This window comes from Petromyzon marinus, chromosome 27 (genome assembly GCF_048934315.1).
Source record: "Petromyzon marinus isolate PM22_M1 ecotype Great Lakes invasive population chromosome 27, UKy_Petmar_22M1.pri1.0, whole genome shotgun sequence".
Classification (NCBI taxonomy): domain Eukaryota; kingdom Metazoa; phylum Chordata; class Hyperoartia; order Petromyzontiformes; family Petromyzontidae; genus Petromyzon; species Petromyzon marinus.
The window spans coordinates 10,761,691-10,780,030 of NC_133693.1; positions in this window are offsets into that span (position 1 = coordinate 10,761,691).

Here is an 18,340-nt window from a genome sequence, read left to right on the forward strand (position 1 = left end):
CAGCCACCACCACCCACCCACCATCCTGCAATGCGACAATCCCCATACAGCTTCTGCACTTCAACTACTTTCATTGCTCCCATCTCCTTGGTGGACATTTTATCCAATGCGTTCCATTCCTTGGCTGCCACTCGGCTATTAACCTTGACCATCGGCCATTGTCCCTTCCGTTGCCGCTTCCTGTCCAAGTCCGCTCACTCACTTTGCTTTATAGCGTCGACGGTGCCACTAAGCTGCGTATGTGTTCTCTATACGGTCTATCACCACTAACATATACTGGACTTGTTTTCAAGGAAGACTGGCACGTCATGCATCGCTACATACAGCTCATACAGCAAGGCATGACCCACATGCACTCTGGACTTAGAACGCGGTGCTTCCAGCCGTCTTGCCAAGTGATGGAATTATGTTGCATGCCATGGTATTGCCAACCTACATGTGGCTATTGAACACGTGATGTTTGCTTATTTTTTTAATGTTTTTTTTTATATATAAAGTCAATATAAGTGTGTGTTCGATTCCAGCTCACGGCCAACATCAGTGACGATTTACGATTATTTGAACGGGTCCGGGGCCTCCCCTAGGTCGACTCAGCCTCAAATGAGTACCTGGTGCGGTGTGTAAACATCGCCACTAGGGAGACAAAGGCGGCCGGACGTGGTGTTGGCCACCCACCCCCTCGTGTGCCGTACCGGCCTTCATAGGTGCTCGCTAACAACACTTGTCCCATAGTCTGTTCAGACGATACGGAGGATCGTTTTGTCTTATCTAACACAACTCGCACCGTATGTATGTTGAACTTCTTTCGCACCGTACGTGTCCAACCGTGCTAATCGTTGATGCAAACAACAGTCTAAGGTTATACGGGGCATCGTTGTATTTGTGCCGATATGCTACTGTATAGAGTGCATTAGTGAATGTGTCTATACATCATATTGGTGCATGTGTCAACGTATCGACTTCACCGAGAAATAGTACGCCTTCAAATAGTATTGAATAGGCACTTGCTCACATACACACATACACACGTGCATACGCAATAGCCGTTGGTTTATTTCCTTTTTTTACCAGAAAGCACGGGAGAGAAAATATATCTCATGTTCAGCTCGCACCAGCAGACCAGGCATAAGGTCGCCCTGTCCGTCCATCACATCCTATCAAGGGCGGCCGATGTGGTCCGAGTAATTGGGGGCTCAGGAGTGAAATCTCCATCGCAATGCACAACAAGAAAGCGTGTCGAGATTTGACAGAAAGTTTTTTTTTTTGTCGCGGGGGGGGGGGTGTTTGAATTGTGAGCAGCAAAGAATTGGGCGTTTAAGATGATTGAAAGTCCATAGGTGCTTGTCTCTCAAAACGTGCAAAACACAGTCTTGCTTTTTGAAATGTACGAGAAACTACGTTGTAAAACCACAGTATAGCAATGTAGTAGCTACAATACTCATATTCTCTCGGTTTTATTCTGTTCCAATCGACAAAAAATGTCTACTAATTACATAAAGTAACGTCACATATCCGGTCCGTGACATAAACACACCGCCCAATTAAACACCCACAACCCTTTTGCGGTAAATCTGCACGGTTGTAACTCTCGTTTAAACAAAAAAAATGTTCACAAATCCTACCTTATCACATGCAGCGCTGTCTTCTTACTCAAGCGTAAGTTAGCTCACTTTCAAAGCTCAGTGATACATCGCCCCTGTTTAAGCACTCTGCGTTATAAATTTGTCCAGTTACTTATGTGTACAGTATTCCCTCCTTATCTTACCTATAAACTAATTTTTTATTTTACCAGGTAAGGCCCACTGAGCTTTATAGCTCTTTTTCAGAAGCGACCTGGCCACAAATGATAACTCAACGAAGTGGCTTGTCGTCATCATCACGTGGACATTTATAGCAGGAACCAAATACTCTCAACGCACGTCTCTAAATGTGGAGGGTAAAAACCGGAGGACTCGGAGAGAAATCTATGCGACCACGGGGAGAGAGACACACGAAATTCCAAATATACAGCAGCAGGCGTATTCACGGGGGACACGTTCCGGAGACGCTCGTGAAGAGAACATTTCGCAGAAAATGATATTGGCCAACTAAGACCTATCTTTTGAATGAATTACCTTAAATAAATAGGTAAATAAGCTTTAAAATACATGGCAATTACCATAATACAAAGAAATAAAATTGGTTATAAACATGAAGTAAATAAAGAGTAAATGTGAAGTATTAAATCATAGTTTATGAATGAGCTAACCTTCATTATTATTATTCTATCTCTCATCAAGGTATCTCTCATCACTTTGTCTCTCATTGATTTATCTCATCACTTTCTTTCTCAGTGCACTAATTCAGAGTCCCCGATGCGATTCGCGAATATCCAACATCGAGCATAGCAAGTTCGTGAAAAACGAGGGAATACTGTACGTGCATTTACTGTCACATTTCTGACCTTTCACAAATCCGCCTGTACCTCAGTCTCCAGCGAGTCAGATATCCGGAGCTATACTCTACCAGTATGGGTTCCAGGCCTTAAAGCGAGGTATTTTGGCGTTTTACTCTGCAATCTCAGGCAACAGACGGGTCGCACAGCAAATTGAGGATTGACTAAGAAGTAACCTTGGAGGATTACCCAGTGTGCTTCCAGGGTTTATTTTACAGGGGCCATTTTGCACAACCAATGTATATTTTACACAACCACGAGACACTTTTGAGCTGTGCAGTGGAGTGAGTGCTTGGCTACGACCATCCTGTTGAAAGCCCCTTGGAGCAGGAGCAGACTTCATTAAGCAAATATTTTTTTGCTAAATTATTACTGACTAAATTGATACCATGAGAAGTTGTTGTTTTTACTCAACAGGAGTGTAAGATTTCAACCAAGGATCTCATTTTTTTTCCCGCTGATTGACGTTCAACTTTTTAGTGCCTAGATGCTCAATGACGCTGGCACACTGTGTGTGGACACACATGTGGCATTGCTGCCCCTGGGCCACCCCAATAACCTCTTCAATTATCTCTGCTCACGCTTTGACATTTCCTCTGCAGTGACAATTCACTCCTGCGTTCTGTTGGGTTATTTTCTTATTACGACAGATATTCGGGTCTCTGTCGCACATTTTTTTTTGTTTAATCCTGTAGTGCACTTTTCTCATTTGATTCAAATGGTTGGTGAATGCATTATGTGCAAAGATAGAATTCATTTGTATTGAATGGGTTTTTGAACTCTTCAAGCTTTGAATGGAATTAGTTGATCATACACCCTGGAATGAACCCATTCTGCGGAGATCTAAGGAGCTAAGCAGGTTTGAGCCTGGGTAATGCTTGAATGGGTGACCACCATGCATGCCAGTTTTTTTTATAGGCGTCTATAATGTTGTGAGCATCTGATGACAGTCCAGTGAAATCAATTATTGAACTATGCCTCTATGCTCCCCACCTTCACTAACCCCCACTGACCAGCAGACTAAAGTATGGACAAATAACCCCCGTGAACCGCATGAGGTGGGGAGGCCCTCGTCAACCTGTGGATTGACAGTAAGGGCCGTACATGTCCATGCTAATTTTCTAACTTTTTACAGCTCTACATTTGAGCTTTTCTTCCCCCCTCCCCCTCTTCATTTTCTTCCATTTCAGCTCTAAATGCAATACACTTGCATTGTCAGGCTTGGTTTTATCTGCAACATTCTGAAGTGTGAACAGCTGCCACCCAGGACCATTTTGCTGCGTTAGTCTTTTCCCAGGGGCGCCTCCAGCGAATCGTGCTTTGCAGAAGCTTGAGGAAAATAACAACACGCAAAGGTGTGCTGTTGCCGCTGCTGTTGCTGCTCACAAACAGCAGGGAGGCACGACTGCCTACCCATAAGCCTTTACATGGATTGTCGCGTGACCCGCCGCATTCTATTCTATGCTTGCGTGTGGCAGCAATACGCTTCAGGAGCTAAATGCCAATGCCAATGGCAAGGTCTGCTAGCCACGAGAGGGCTTCAGGAGAGAGTTCGCGTAGATTTGCCAGTGGTTTACTGTACGGGTTACCGGCCATATTTGGGATTCAAATTAACAACGTAAATTGTTCCCTGATGACGGAGTTAGTTGTGTTTAAGGTGACACCAGAACACGTACCAGGTGGGACGTGAGAAAGCGACCGTCTCCCACCCAACACATTCCACGCACGTTGCTCTCAGCCTCGTCTCGATCACCAGCTCGAGACAGCTAAATGTGTGGCTGGACTATTGTTCAGATCACCAATCAAAAGAGTTGGAAATGTGGCCATCCGATCATCGCTTCCTTGTGCCTCTGAGAGCCCTGACATGGAAGGTCCCACATTAACGCTGTGGACAGCCCCATTGCCTGCAGGCAACAATAAATTAAATGCCCGTTGGGGTTGTTCAGAACTCACAAAAAGTGTTGCATTTTAATTCAGCGTGAGGATCTGCCACAGAAACAGATAATTTCCCATAGCACGTAGCATATATAATCATTACCGTGTTCACCACACTCAACTTATTTTAGTTTTGAACAAAATTATTATTATTAACTGCAATCATTTAGACTGCTATATTAAGTTTTTTTTTGTTTTCATTTTTCACATCAACAGAGTCGTTGTTATTTAATCAAACGTGTTTTCAGGTCTACTAAACCATAGTAATATCGGTATTTGTAGCCCTCAGGACATTACGGAATTTCGGGGGTCTTTTGATGGTTGACTCACAGACCCCTTTCTACATCAGCATCACATTTAATAGCGGGAAATTCATAAGCGACAAGCGGAGCTGTTTTACCTCAGAAAATGTGTGGAATTGTCAGTGTGCAATCTTTCTTTGTCCCAGTGTGTCTGCCACAATATAAAACAGCTCCCAGTTTTTTTTTTATTGAAAATCGGCATGTGCTGGCGGTAGCGGCGCTTTGAAAAACGTATTTATTTTTCCCCAACCATTATAAATCATGCGCTTCAGTGACATTACAGGAGGGTACAATGGTGCAAATGAATGCTGGATATAGATTAAACATCCAAATTTGGCAGAAACTTCAGAAAGCAAACTTTCTGTGCACGGTACCCATGTTGATCGACTCTCATCAAGTTTATACAATAAAGTTCACGATAACATCATTCTTTGTGCTTTCACAATTAAATACATACACACACACATATAACAGCAATCTTTCATCAATCTTGCAGTGTTGTTAAACACTGATGGGAACTGTCTGTGGTCCGTGGAGTAACGATTTGTACGACTATTTTTACGTTTTCTCACCAATTACTTACCTATTGTACTATGGACGCAAAGGCAACCACATCACACCGGAGATGGCTGGCGGAGATTTCAATGCACAACTGACAGCATTTATTGGCGAGACTAATCTTACCACAATCACGAGATGACCTGCGAGACAATATTGTTGTAGGTTGTGGTTTCCACGGCTAAGCACATATATGATGGTTGCCTTAGCCAGTGCAGTAGTGAAATCGAGTAACATGCCCAAACTTTAAACTAAAAAAAAATCAATGGAAACCGAGCCATATATTAATTCATTAAAAAAAACGTGGCTTGGATCAGAATCCCGTTTTTTGGCGTGGAACATCTTTCTGTCATGGGTTTTAACAATTTTTTGCGCATTAAGCGTGGAAATCGGAGCTTAAGTGAATGTGCTGGTGCAGGCTGGTCTTCAGTTACCTCCGTTGGCCTCTGCATGGGTTGAAGTATTAAATACGGAAACGTCCCTGCTCCATCTTGCAAAATAGATATCGTTTTTCTATGTGCTGTTCATCTGGCCTAAAACAAATAGGGCACAGTTCACGATACTCTGTGTACGTGTTATTGTTGCTGTGGAGGCTGTGCGATCGATAATCGATGTTCGGTCGCCGCGTTGATGGGATTTGCCGTGATTTCTCGCTTAAGAGAGTGGGCCGCGTGAAGGCTGCCATCTTCCACTCCACATGAATGTGCATCTACGTCAGCCATACGAAAGAAGAACTCTCCGCGTAGGTCAACACCCAAAGACTGGAGACTGTTCCACCGTGGCCAAACTCAGGGCCCACAACTGACGCGGGCCTTCACTTGAACCATGGCTATGAAATCTGCAATTGGGTTTAGACAAGAGAAGCGTTGAGTGAGGCCATTAAAGTTACTGGGCATATACACGGCTGCACAGATGCCGTTATTGCTAACTGTTAATCCACACCTAAAGCTTTAAGGACTGGGCCCATGCAACAACGCTATACATCCCACTCCGAGTGTTTATTTCTTCTGTTGATGTAATAATAAACATTCATTTACAGCCAATTTGTCTATCCACTGCTGTCGATCCTGGGGCTGGTGGTCAGTGCAGTTTGGTGAAGGCAGGGCCCAGGACTGGTTCAGACATCACTCGCCTCTGCTGTTAGCTGTGGCCAGGAATTGAACTTAGATGTTCAGCTTGACAGTGAGGTAAGAACGCTAACCGCTGCACCACCATTCCACCTCCAGAGGAAATATGCTTTGAAAATAGGATGTAAAAAATACATGTACTTGCAATTTTACCTCATTATAAAAAAAATACAATAATAATTACTGCCATTTGTCAATGCACTGCTCGATGATGGCTTTCTCATGCCACGCAGGTCAAGGGGGTTGTTGGACCGCAATTCCCCAATGATGGTCAGCCTGGATTGGTGAAGGTGTGGGACCAGGACTGGTTCAGATATCACTCACCACTGATCATAGCTGTGGCCAGGAATCAAACTCAGATCTCCAGTGCACAAACCGCTAAGCCACCGCTCCCGTTAATAATGAACGATATCATAAAGCACAGAAGTTACTTCACAGGGGAAGAATTCCTTTGCTGCGATACCTCAGTTTTATTGGTTTGTGCAAGCAGTATCATATTTTCAGGAAGTGCTGCTCAGTAAAAGAGTGAATGCAACATTTCATCAGAAAGGTCTGCCCATAAAACTTTGCCATTGTGGCATATTTAACTTTTTGAAATTTTCTTTAGAAATGCTTTTTTGTGTGTTAGTTTGTTGTCCTTCCCCCGCACCTCCGATTAGCACGGTTGGCTACGTACGGTGCGAAAGAAGTTCAACATACATAAAGGCAAAGATCCCCCGTGTAGCCTTAACAAACTGTTGCAGAAAGTGCCGTTAGCGAGCACCTATGAAGGCCGCCAAGGCACACGAGGGCGTGGGTGGCCAGCATCTCCTCCGCGGCAGTTTACACATTGCACTGGGTACTCATTTGAGGCTGAGTCGACCTACGGGAGGCCCAGGACCGGTTCAGATAATCATCACTGGTGTTGGCCGCGAGCGGGAATCGAACTTGGTTCGCCGGGTCCATAGAGCAGTGCTTACCACTGCGCCACCGTTCCCCACATACAAACATCAACTGTCAAGCATCGTACGTTAAGGCCTCAGGACGTGCATTGTAGGCGTGCTTGCAGCAAGAAACATCTTTCCCGGCTGCATATTTCACTTGGCTAAAGAAGACCAATCAGTGGGATGAGAATGTATAGTCACATCCTTCTTTTAACTTCTCTGCCCAAGGGCAGGTCCACAGCTCAAGCTGGCCGTATGCCATACGATCTTGCTCTCCCTTTTCACCACACAACACCACACTCCACAATCGGGTGTTTTCAGCCACAGCTCGGCAAAAGACAACGGAGGTAGTTTCACCATCCCTTCCTTCAACGGTTTTGGTTGAGGTGACGCCATCGTCCATTAAATAACCCATTCACCTCCCTCTGTATGTATATCTGAATGATCTTCTTTGGTTCTTTCGGTAAAGTCACGTAGAATGAGAATTTTATTGTGTTATTTTATTTTATCAATTTATTATTTTATTCTCATTCTACGTGACTTTACCGAAAGAACCAAAGAAGATGAATCATTGCAGTCACGAAAGCTTTAAATCGAAATTTATATCTGAATGTTTGCACGAAGCCCTGGGAAAGTAAGCTAATCATTTTTAGTAAGCCCAATTTTCAGCTACTGAGGATATTAAATATACCTACACATTTCAACAGTTCGACAGCTATAATATTGCAGTAATGGGAAAGTTAAAGAGACAGAATTAATTAATACCCCATTCAAAGTTGACAGGAGATTATTTTATTATTGTTATTATATTGTGTCCATACATAAGCAACCACACCAAAGTAGTTTTTTTTATCTTGACAAATTACTGAGTAACAGCTCATGGTTCCGCTTCTCTCCAAGTAATGAATTCTAGATTCTCAGAGCCTGCAATCCATGAACAATTTGTCTGAGGCTGCAAACGCAGCTAGAGTAAGCGCCAAAAATAGCATCTTGCAATAGGAGGGAAACAGTCTTGTCTCAAATATGACGGATGCTGCGAAAGTAACGACTCCTCTTTTTTTCTCAATAACTTTTTATTGAACTGAAACTAAATTTGAGACGTTAATTCCTGAGAATGCCATGGACATTTGAAGATTATTTTTGTGCAACACAGTCTCAATGTGTTTTCTATGCATTTTTTCTCGAATGAATGACTTTCCGTGACTATAAATTGATTCATCGGCCTTATGTAATTATTCGTGAACAGAATCCTGTACAACTGTATAGCATTCTAAACATTGTGCCCACATGGAATATTCACAAAGGGCTTAACAGATGAAAATTCACGTCAGATTTGGACAGCAAGGTCCACCTGAACCATACTATGACATATTGCCACATCCTTCAATGGCCTATCTTTCGGAATACTTATGCATGCTCTCGCAACATAATGTTTGCCAATTCCCCACACATGTTATCACAGTTGAGATTGGCCCAAAACAAACGCAAGAACCACTTTTTTCATCATGTTTGCAAAGTTTTCTGGTGACTGCACTGAAATCATCAAACTCGCTGCACGTGAAAATCTGCTATTTATCACGGCAGTGTGCGACTTCTGCTCTGACACGGTATAGCATTACTCTCAATGAGCAAGCCAGCTTCCTATTGTGATTATATTTCCGCTGGCCCATTTACAGGATGGACAGACGGAATATAAAAAAGCCCATTCTCAATGTCGCTCATTAAAACTAAGAGTTTTCCCATGCACACGGAGACTCGAGGCTTTTCTAGCAAGCCCGTCGCACGTGGAGAGAATTATCTGATTGTCGTTTTACACGGTGCTTGCTGCTTGTGTTTTCATGGCAGAGTGTGATGTCATTCCTAATGGTACGTTACCATTAAATGACTGTCAAGTAAAAGGCACACATTTTGCGTACATCCTATAATTATGAGCAGTTTACAAAACACTCCGCAACAGTTATGTCAAATGACTACTTAAATGAATACACTAATATGTCATTGTCCATATGATAATGTATCACTTGGCCTTCATGATATCGAATTGCCCATTAAAATACAGCAAATATAGCAAGCAATATTAAATCAGTATCATTTGTATGCATGCGAAAGACATGGACAGGCATATTCGTCATATTTCACTCCACCGTTAAGAGAGCATATACACATCCGATGTAGATTGTACCTCAGAACAAGTTGGGTAAATGGCATCTCATCTTATAATACTTTGATTGTATATAAAGCCAAAAAAAGTGTTCTCTCAACGTGGCATAATTATTACTGGAATGACATTACTTACAGCCATACAAGGAAAAAACAGTTGCTGTATATGCAAAACAATATTTCCAAGAGATGCGATTCAGATATAGTTGTTGCCGGAGTAAGCAGACAGGCTAATTTAACGAATGTAAGTTAAAAGGGACCATTTTTCCTTGCTGCGAGGAAGGATAGAACGTTTTGGTTGGATGGTTGAACTATATTTTTTCACGTTAAAAGTGTCTACCTCCTCTGACAAACATTGGTGACCATCTCCATTGACTTCCCTGAGCTAATGATGGACACACCACAGTGTCATGGTGAAGGGCGAGCCCGTTATTCCATGGCACCTCTGTTGATTCCCCCCACCCCCCGCCCCCACAATTTTTTTTTACCTAATTGTTTGACCCCCAGAATGATTCGTGAACTTGACTTTTAATCTGCATGATGCTGCTCCGGTGCAACGGTGAGGCCGCTGGACCTGAAATGCTGAGCATTCCAGTTCGGATCTCCCGGCGCGGCGGTTAAAATAATGGGGCAAAGTTTTGTTGTTGTTGTTGTTGTTGTTATTTTGTTTCCTTAAATCCCCCCCCCCCCAACCTCCGTCCACCAAGCAGCAGAAATCGTTGCACCAGCAGTCAGTCAGGTGGCAGGACGTTAGTTGTGACAGTGCCACCAAATGGTGTACCACTAACATCTAGAGTACATTCCGTGCACAATTTGCATCAGCTGAAAAGGGACGCACGCAAAACCTGGAATTATTCGAAAATGCCTGACAAAATTTACCAATGTGGGGATTGAACCACATATCAGGTGCATGTTGGCTCAGTGAAGACCAGCCCACTATCCAACCGGTTAAATTAAAACAAGTATGTGTTATGTGCATATCTCAGGTGCAGCATGCTGTAGATTAAATAAAGCACGCAAAACTTCACCGGCATTCCATGCCCGAGAGTGTGTCCTTATTTTTGATCGCGTGTTCATTCACACCTTAAAATATTCCACAAGCGACATAAACCAATACATCCACTGGGTCTTGCAATTTCTGTTAGGTCACCACTGCTCCCATTAATTTAAGTGTACAATTTCAAGGAAACCAATATTCTTCCTCAGGGCTGTCACTCTCGTGAGATTCACTCATTTATCTTCTTTCGTAACACAATAGCGCCGGAATGCTGAGTGTTAACATTGAACAGCGCACAACACGGAATCGTGGCATTTTAAGTCGTGTTGACCACACTGAGTCGTGCAATGCTACGTCGTGTTTTTTTTTTTAGTGCATTGGTAAACAACGCAATACAATTTGGATTTTAGAGCGTTCAAATGCAACCACATCTTTAGACTATATACAGAACAGTGGTGTGCATGCATGCAGCCAACCATGGTTATCGGAGGTGTGGGGGAAGGACAACAAACTAAACACAAACAAGAGCTGTAAAGAAATTAGTTTTCAATGCAGATTTAAAAGTGCACAGCTCGAGTGGCTTCCTAACATCAGAAGGAAGAGCGTTCCAGACGGCTGCAGAAGCGCATCTGAAAGCACTAGATGCAGTGGCCGTCTTTGTTCGATGGCTATATACGCATCATTGGGGAAAGAGAGGCATACATATGACTAAACAGAACTATGTAAAGATGGAAATATAAATTAACCTTTGAGCGAGTTAAACTCATGAAGCGATCCTAAAGAATTGGAAGCACTGTGTTCGAGGTTATGCTATTTGTATCAAAGAGTATACTCGCCTCCCACAGGGTTTGACAATTTCCACAGTTACACTGGTATATTCTTGGTTCTTTCGGTAAAGTCACGTAAATAGAAAACAAAAAATCTAAAATAAAAGCAAAAACTCCACGGCGTTTCGATCGCAACACAAGCGGTCTTCATCATGAAGTCACTTACACGCCTGACGAAGGCCACTTGTGTTACGATCGAAACGTCGTGGGTTTTTGCTTTTTTTTATATTTACGTGACTTTACCGAAAGAACCAAGAATATGAATTCCTGCAGTCACGAAAGTTTTAAATCCATGACACTAGTGTGAAGATTTCACGACGGTATACTATATCTAAGCATTTTTATTTTAACGTATTAAGTTAACCTTGGAGTTAAATTCTTCAGCTCAACTTGCTGTAGGAGTTGGCCAGACGATGGTTAATATTGGCCCATTAACTACACCCAGCGCAACAACTCGCAACCAGAACGTCACGGAGTTCACATGCCAGCCGGCAGTTGGCTTTGCCCTTTATTTTCCCAGGGTGTGAAAAAAGAACGAATTCCACTTTTGCAGGAAATCAACAGGGGCTGTCTTTTGCAACGACTGCCCCCTTCCCCCATCATAGGAATGTGGAATTTCCACCAATGGATCCGTGCCATAAAAAATCCCCCCCCCCCCCCGTTTGAGTGGAAACACCGCTTGGGCATTATTTTACTCTCAACCACACGTACACGTGCATGCCCACTATATTGAATAGTCAAAGGACATTTCGTATAAAAAGCCACATATTTTATATATAATATATGTAAAGTCAAAGGCTCCGATTCATAGGTTGTCGTGTGTCCTTATCATCAGATTTTTTTGGGCAGAAATTGGCCAATGGCTCCTTGAGCAACTTATGGGGCAAACCGGACAGACGATGTCATTGGGCCTTTTCATAAAGATGGGAATCAGCTCAGACTTTAGTGTCCCGGGTGCTATTTTGGGCCCTGCACAGCATTCACATCCATTAGTATTCCTGAGACCGTGCAGACACGTTCATGGTGGGAACTACAGGACGGCAGCCAGCGTTGATTTCAACTCGTGAAGTGGCCCTCCAGCTGATACTCATTTACTCTCCCAGAGGGATGATGGGGATGAATATTCAATCAGAAACAATTATATGTTTAATATCAATCACTTGTAATGGCCCATGTGACCTCCATGCTCGGTGAATATTGTCGCATGTGAAAGAGGCTGTTGAGTGCATTTTCATAGCTTTCATTTTCGCGTTCCAAAAAAACTCTCCTTGACGTTTGGAACAATAAAGCCTTTAACATTACACAGCATCACACTTTGGCAGTCAGAGATTTGAAGAGTGATGGACACACACACAGACGCACACACGTTGTTTATGTGGGCTATTAATTGGATACTGAAGGTTAAACCACCAGCTGTAATTAGGCATTCATAATATTGCTAAACAATAAATACGAATCTCTTTCAGTCCATTATCACTGCTTAAAAAAAAAGAGCTTATAAAGCATTTATGAAGCATTAACAAAGCCATCTCCCGGCCAGGATTATGAAGCATTACCATTAGCCTGCACTGGGTCGCTGTTGTCTCAAACGATCCGGATTGCCCACCGGTGCCTTCCGCTCCCCGACTCAGCACTGCCAGGACTTCAGAAAAGTCTCTGCTTTCCACATTACCCGCACAGCGTTGTTGTTGTTGTTTTTGTACTTGAGAGTTTATTCAATCAATACTTATTTCCCTCATTGTTCAAATGAACCTACCATTAGACTGATCATTTCTTTGTCAGTGGGCAAACGTACAAAATCAGCAGGGGATCAAATACTGTTTTCCCTTACTGTATGTTTACGACACATTTACATTTCGATACAACCCAAAACAACGTTATTATGATGGATATGCGGCGATCATGTCCTAGTAGCTGGCAATAAACCATCCAAGCATGCTTATTTCAACAAAATGTACCTGCACTTTTCTTTGTTATGGACTGTCTCCCGCCATGGGAAGGTGGAATTCCACCACAGAGATAGGGCCTACGACAGAACATGAGTATCGCTCCTTTGTTCATTTCAGCTGGGACACGGGTTGATTGATTTTTTATTTATTAAAACACTGCACATCAGTTGGGTGACAGAGTGCACGAATCAAGATCACAAAAGTTGCGAGTTAAAATCCTGGTCAAGGGTCGACTTGGCCCATCATTCCTCGACGGTTGAAAAAAATAGCATTGTACTACATTGTGGTAAAAGTCAACGGTTGTTGTTGTTGTTGTTTTTACAGCTGGGATCCCCGACTGTATAGGTAATTGATCACTCTACCGATCATCTCCTCAATTAAAGGATAGCCAAAACATTGTTGGGGAAAAAAGTCTCACGTATATTCTTGTGTGTGCTGCTGGACGGGAGGTGGTGGGCGGAGCTTGGCATCATCAAGCGCGTCACACTTGGTGTGACTTGTAAGGAGTTTCCAGCTGTTAAGAGACAGGATGTGAGGGCGGTCGTCAACTTTAAACGGACCCGAGTGATCAACCACAGAAACGTAACCAACGACACTTACATTTTGATGTAAAGCTTTCGTGACTGCAGGGATTCATATTCTTGGTTCTTTCGGTAAAGTCACGTAGAAGGGAAACAATAAAATAATAAAAATATAAAACAATAAAATTCTCACGACGTTTCGACGGCAAATTTTCTTGCTGCAAATTTTCTTGCTGTGGTTTTCACACCTGATGATGATTGCTTGTGTTGCAGTCGAAACGTCGTGAGAATTTTATTGTTTTATATTTTTATTATTTTATTGTTCCCCTTCTACGTGACTTTGCCGAAAGAACCAAGAATACAACGACACTTAGACGACTAATCATCCCAGCTCTTGTTGTTTTACATGTTAGAATTTGCCGCTGCCATAGGAATGTAGAATTTCCGTCGATATCATCGACAGACACACCTAACTTTGCTTGAATAAATGTACGTGTTTTTGCTCTCTGCGGTGAATATTTTGTTTTAAAAGACATCACCATGTATTTACCTCTCCGACACATGTCCTGCACCCTGGCAAACAATGTCTTTTCTTGACAGGTGCAATCAACCTTTGTTCAACAGGTCACCCCTTTCCCTCATTCATCCCTGCAGTCTGGAATGATTACTCTGTGCCTGTCCTCACTGCTCACTCTCATCCCGTTGAAGCCCGGCCTTACAACTTACCTCCAACTCCCTCTATGATTGAATTGTCCCCCATTGATGTAATTTCAATGAGTCCTGTCTTCATTGCATTGTTTCTCATCTCTTCTCACCCACATTTTACTCCCTCTGAAAATATATAAATATATGGGGGGCGGTTGTTTGACTATAGCGCACCGGTTCAGTGCACGTTGGGGAAGGCGATGCCAAGGACTGATTCGGAATTCACTCGCGACTGAACTTATCCGTGTTCAGAAATGTGACTCTGGATGCTGTGTTCAGAATCGGAATCTGTATTTATCCTGAAGAAATCCGATGAGCTATGAAGCTCCTTTTTCACAGATGTCCCATTGGGGTGGGTCAAAAAGTTACAACAACAAACGCTACAAAAAACGATAGGAGAGCAACGTTCAGGAAAGGTAAGCAAACAACTAAAAATAAATATGTAAATATACTAAAACTAAACAATTTTGTATTTTACCAGGTAACGCCCACTGAGCTACTAGTTATTCTCCAGAAGCGACATGGCCACAAACGACAGCTCAACGAAGTGGCTTATCACATGGAAATTGATAACAGCCAAATACTCTGAATGATCGATTTAATAGTGCAGTGCACAAACCGCTGCACCACCGTTCAACCCCACTGTCCAGACTCCCTCTCTATGTTACACCTGAACGTTGTCTATACCCTGCTCATCTCGTCAAGGAGCAGAAACCATCACGCACACTTGGGTCATCCTCACAGTGGCTTTTGGCTAGCCATCTAACAAAAGATGGCCACTGCATTGCACACTCTCTAATGCGCTTCTGCGGCCGTCTGGAACGCTCGTCCTTCCGATATTGGGTAGCGACTGGAGCTATGCACTTTACATCTAGATTTTAAACACATTTCTTTACAACTGCTGTGTGTATAGTTTGTTGTCCTTCCCCCGCACCTCCGTCAATGTGGTTGGCTACATACGGTGGGAAAGAAGTTCAACATACGTACATATACTGCATAGGCTCTCCAAATTAACCCTATACAGCCCTGTTGCTCATTTCCTTTCCTGATGTTCTTTCCGACCTAATGCCTCTTTCCCTCTCTGCAACATTTTGAGATGCATTTGCATGTGCATGCCCTGTATATAATGATGCTATGATGCAGAAGGATATCTCTGTTGTGAAGAAGGGCCATTGCTTTAAACATTACCTATCATATATATTCCACTTCAGGGCAGTGTTATTGATGAACGTCCTGAGTTCTTGTTCATTTGCACTCATACACAACTGCTAACCCAGTGTCGCACATTCTTTGGTACGTAATACTGGTATTGTATAATAGCAAAATATCATTATTAAATGTCAGTGCGCATGAAGGATTTTTATTTATGCATTAACGTAAAAGGATTTAGCAAACATTTTTTTTATAATGCATGGCTGCTTTGATGTTTAAACCTTTGTCAAGTTTGATGAAAATGAATTGGGGTTCACAACTTTTGTTCATTTACCCGATTACAAACGGACAAAGTCATTTCATTGGCGCGTTTTCGTGTGAATGGAATGTACCGATACAAACATACACCGATGGTTGTATAGTTTCATGGGGTATAAGGAAGGCATCACTAAATGCGAGTGCTTAAATCAATAAATCAATTGAATCATGTAATTTTAAGCTACTTAAAAGAACATAGAGGACAATGTCCTTTAAATGGGGGAGATTTTGAGTTTGTCATTGTTAAAAAGGGCCATTTAGTTTAATTGCAGGTAGTTTTGAATATCTAAGATGATGGGCCATTGAACTGGCAGAAATTATTCTCCTTTCACAAATGACGCCACAGGAACTTTAATAACGACTTTGGCAATGCTAAGGAAATTCCTTACGCAAATTATTGGATGATAGGCGTAATCAAAACGCTCGCTTTTAATCAAAGTCAGCCAGCGGTGCCGTTGCCACACAGTGAGCCCATGAAACAAAAAATACAAGTCAATATCTGTCGCGCTGTTCTTTCTAAGACTCAACCCGATTGTCTTTGTCCTACCACGGTTGGAAGGCACCTGGAGATAGGTTTGTCTTTTTGTTTTGTTTCTTGATTCTCCACAAGACCACGTTGTAACGTGATGCATCGTGCTGCAAGTTTGGCCTGGACCTAACCCCACACTGGCACGCATTCCAGTGTAAGCGTGCGCATGGAGACTAACGTCCCTTACCTGGTGTCGATTGTGCCATGGCCTTTGCCAATTCATCTGGCGACCAACGGGCTCCTCCTAACATTTTGCAGCGCATCCATTATGCATTAAATAAAAGCATATTCCACGACGCTTTACATAATTCATTGGAGGCGTTACGTGGCCTGACATGGCATTGAGGATGGAGAGAGTCAAGCCATTGCTATTTAGAGAGCAGTCGACGAATATTCCACAGCCAGATTCACCGCTCAAGCCAGCCAAGATAAACCGCGTGCACTATTAAGGACGGCCAGCATTGCCCATCATTAGCTCTGTATTATTACAAGTTTCCTTTGCAGTCCTTCGTAGTACATTTTAATGTATGTATATATATAGGCACACAAACACACAAGACAGTTCAAAGTTTCTGTAACGTTCTAGAAAAAAGTGCACTCGTTGCTTTTCTTCACGTGCACTCACTATGCTTCCCTATAGATTAAAATTGTGGTGGTATCCCCCAATATCAATCAATATATACTTGAAGTATATGTGTCCACATTATAATAAGCTGCTGTTACACACGATAAATGGAACAGACACGCACAGTAGCTGTGTCGTGGGACATGACAACATTTTTAATTATCATCATTGTTTAACAATTACAGTAGAACCCCTCTTAACGACCGCCCCTGTTAACGACTAATCGCTTAACGACGAGCCTCCATAGAGCGCAGTGTATAGTGTACAGTGTAGTGTACAGTGTAGTGTATAGTGTAGTGTATAGTAGTGTAGAGTAAGAACCCCTCTTAACGACCGCCCCTGTTAAAGACTAATCACTTAACGATGGACCTCCATAGAGCCCAAAGTGTAGTGTAAAGTAGTGTATAGTGTAGTGTATAGTAGTGTAGTGCATAGTAGTGTAGTGTATAGTAGTGTAGTGTATAGTAGTGTAGTGTGTAGTGTAGTGTATAGTAGTGTATAGTATAGTGTATAGTAGTGTAGTGTATAGTAGTGTAGTGTATAGTAGTGTATAGTAGTGTAGTGTATAGTAGTGTATAGTAGTGTAGTGTATAGTAGTGTATAGTATAGTGTAGTGTATAGTGTAGTGTATAGTAGTGTAGTGTATAGTAATGTAGTCTATAGTAGTGTAGTGTATAGTAGTGTAGTGTATAGTAGTGTAGTGTATAGTAGTGTAGTGTATAGTAGTGTAGTGTATAGTAGTGTAGAATATAGTAGTGTAGTGTATAGTAGTGTAGTGTATAGTAGTGTATAGTGTAGTGTATAGTAGTGTAGTCTATAGTGTAGTGTATAATAGTGTATAGTAGTATGTAGCGTAGTGTATAGTAGTGTAGTGTATAGTAGTGTATAGTGTAGTGTATAGTAGTGTAGTGTATAGTAGTGTATAGTGTAGTGTATAGTAGTGTAGTGTATAGCAGTGTATAGTGTAGTGTAAAGTGTAGTGTATAGTAATGTAGTGTATAGTGTAGTGTATAGTAGTGTAGTCTATAGTGTAGTGTATAGTAGTGTAGTGTATAGTGTAGTGTATAGTAGTGTATAGTGTAGTGTATAGTGTAGTGTATAGTAGTGTAGTGCCTCCAAGGAGCTCAATGTGTTCGCTTACCGACCATTGCCCTGTTAACGACGGGCTTACGAGGAGCAGGCAACCGCCAATTTCGGCCAATCGGCGAGCTCCAAATTGGTCTGACGTGGTCTCACCCAGTCAGCGACGTCCATTCATGAGCGCTGGGAGATTGTTTA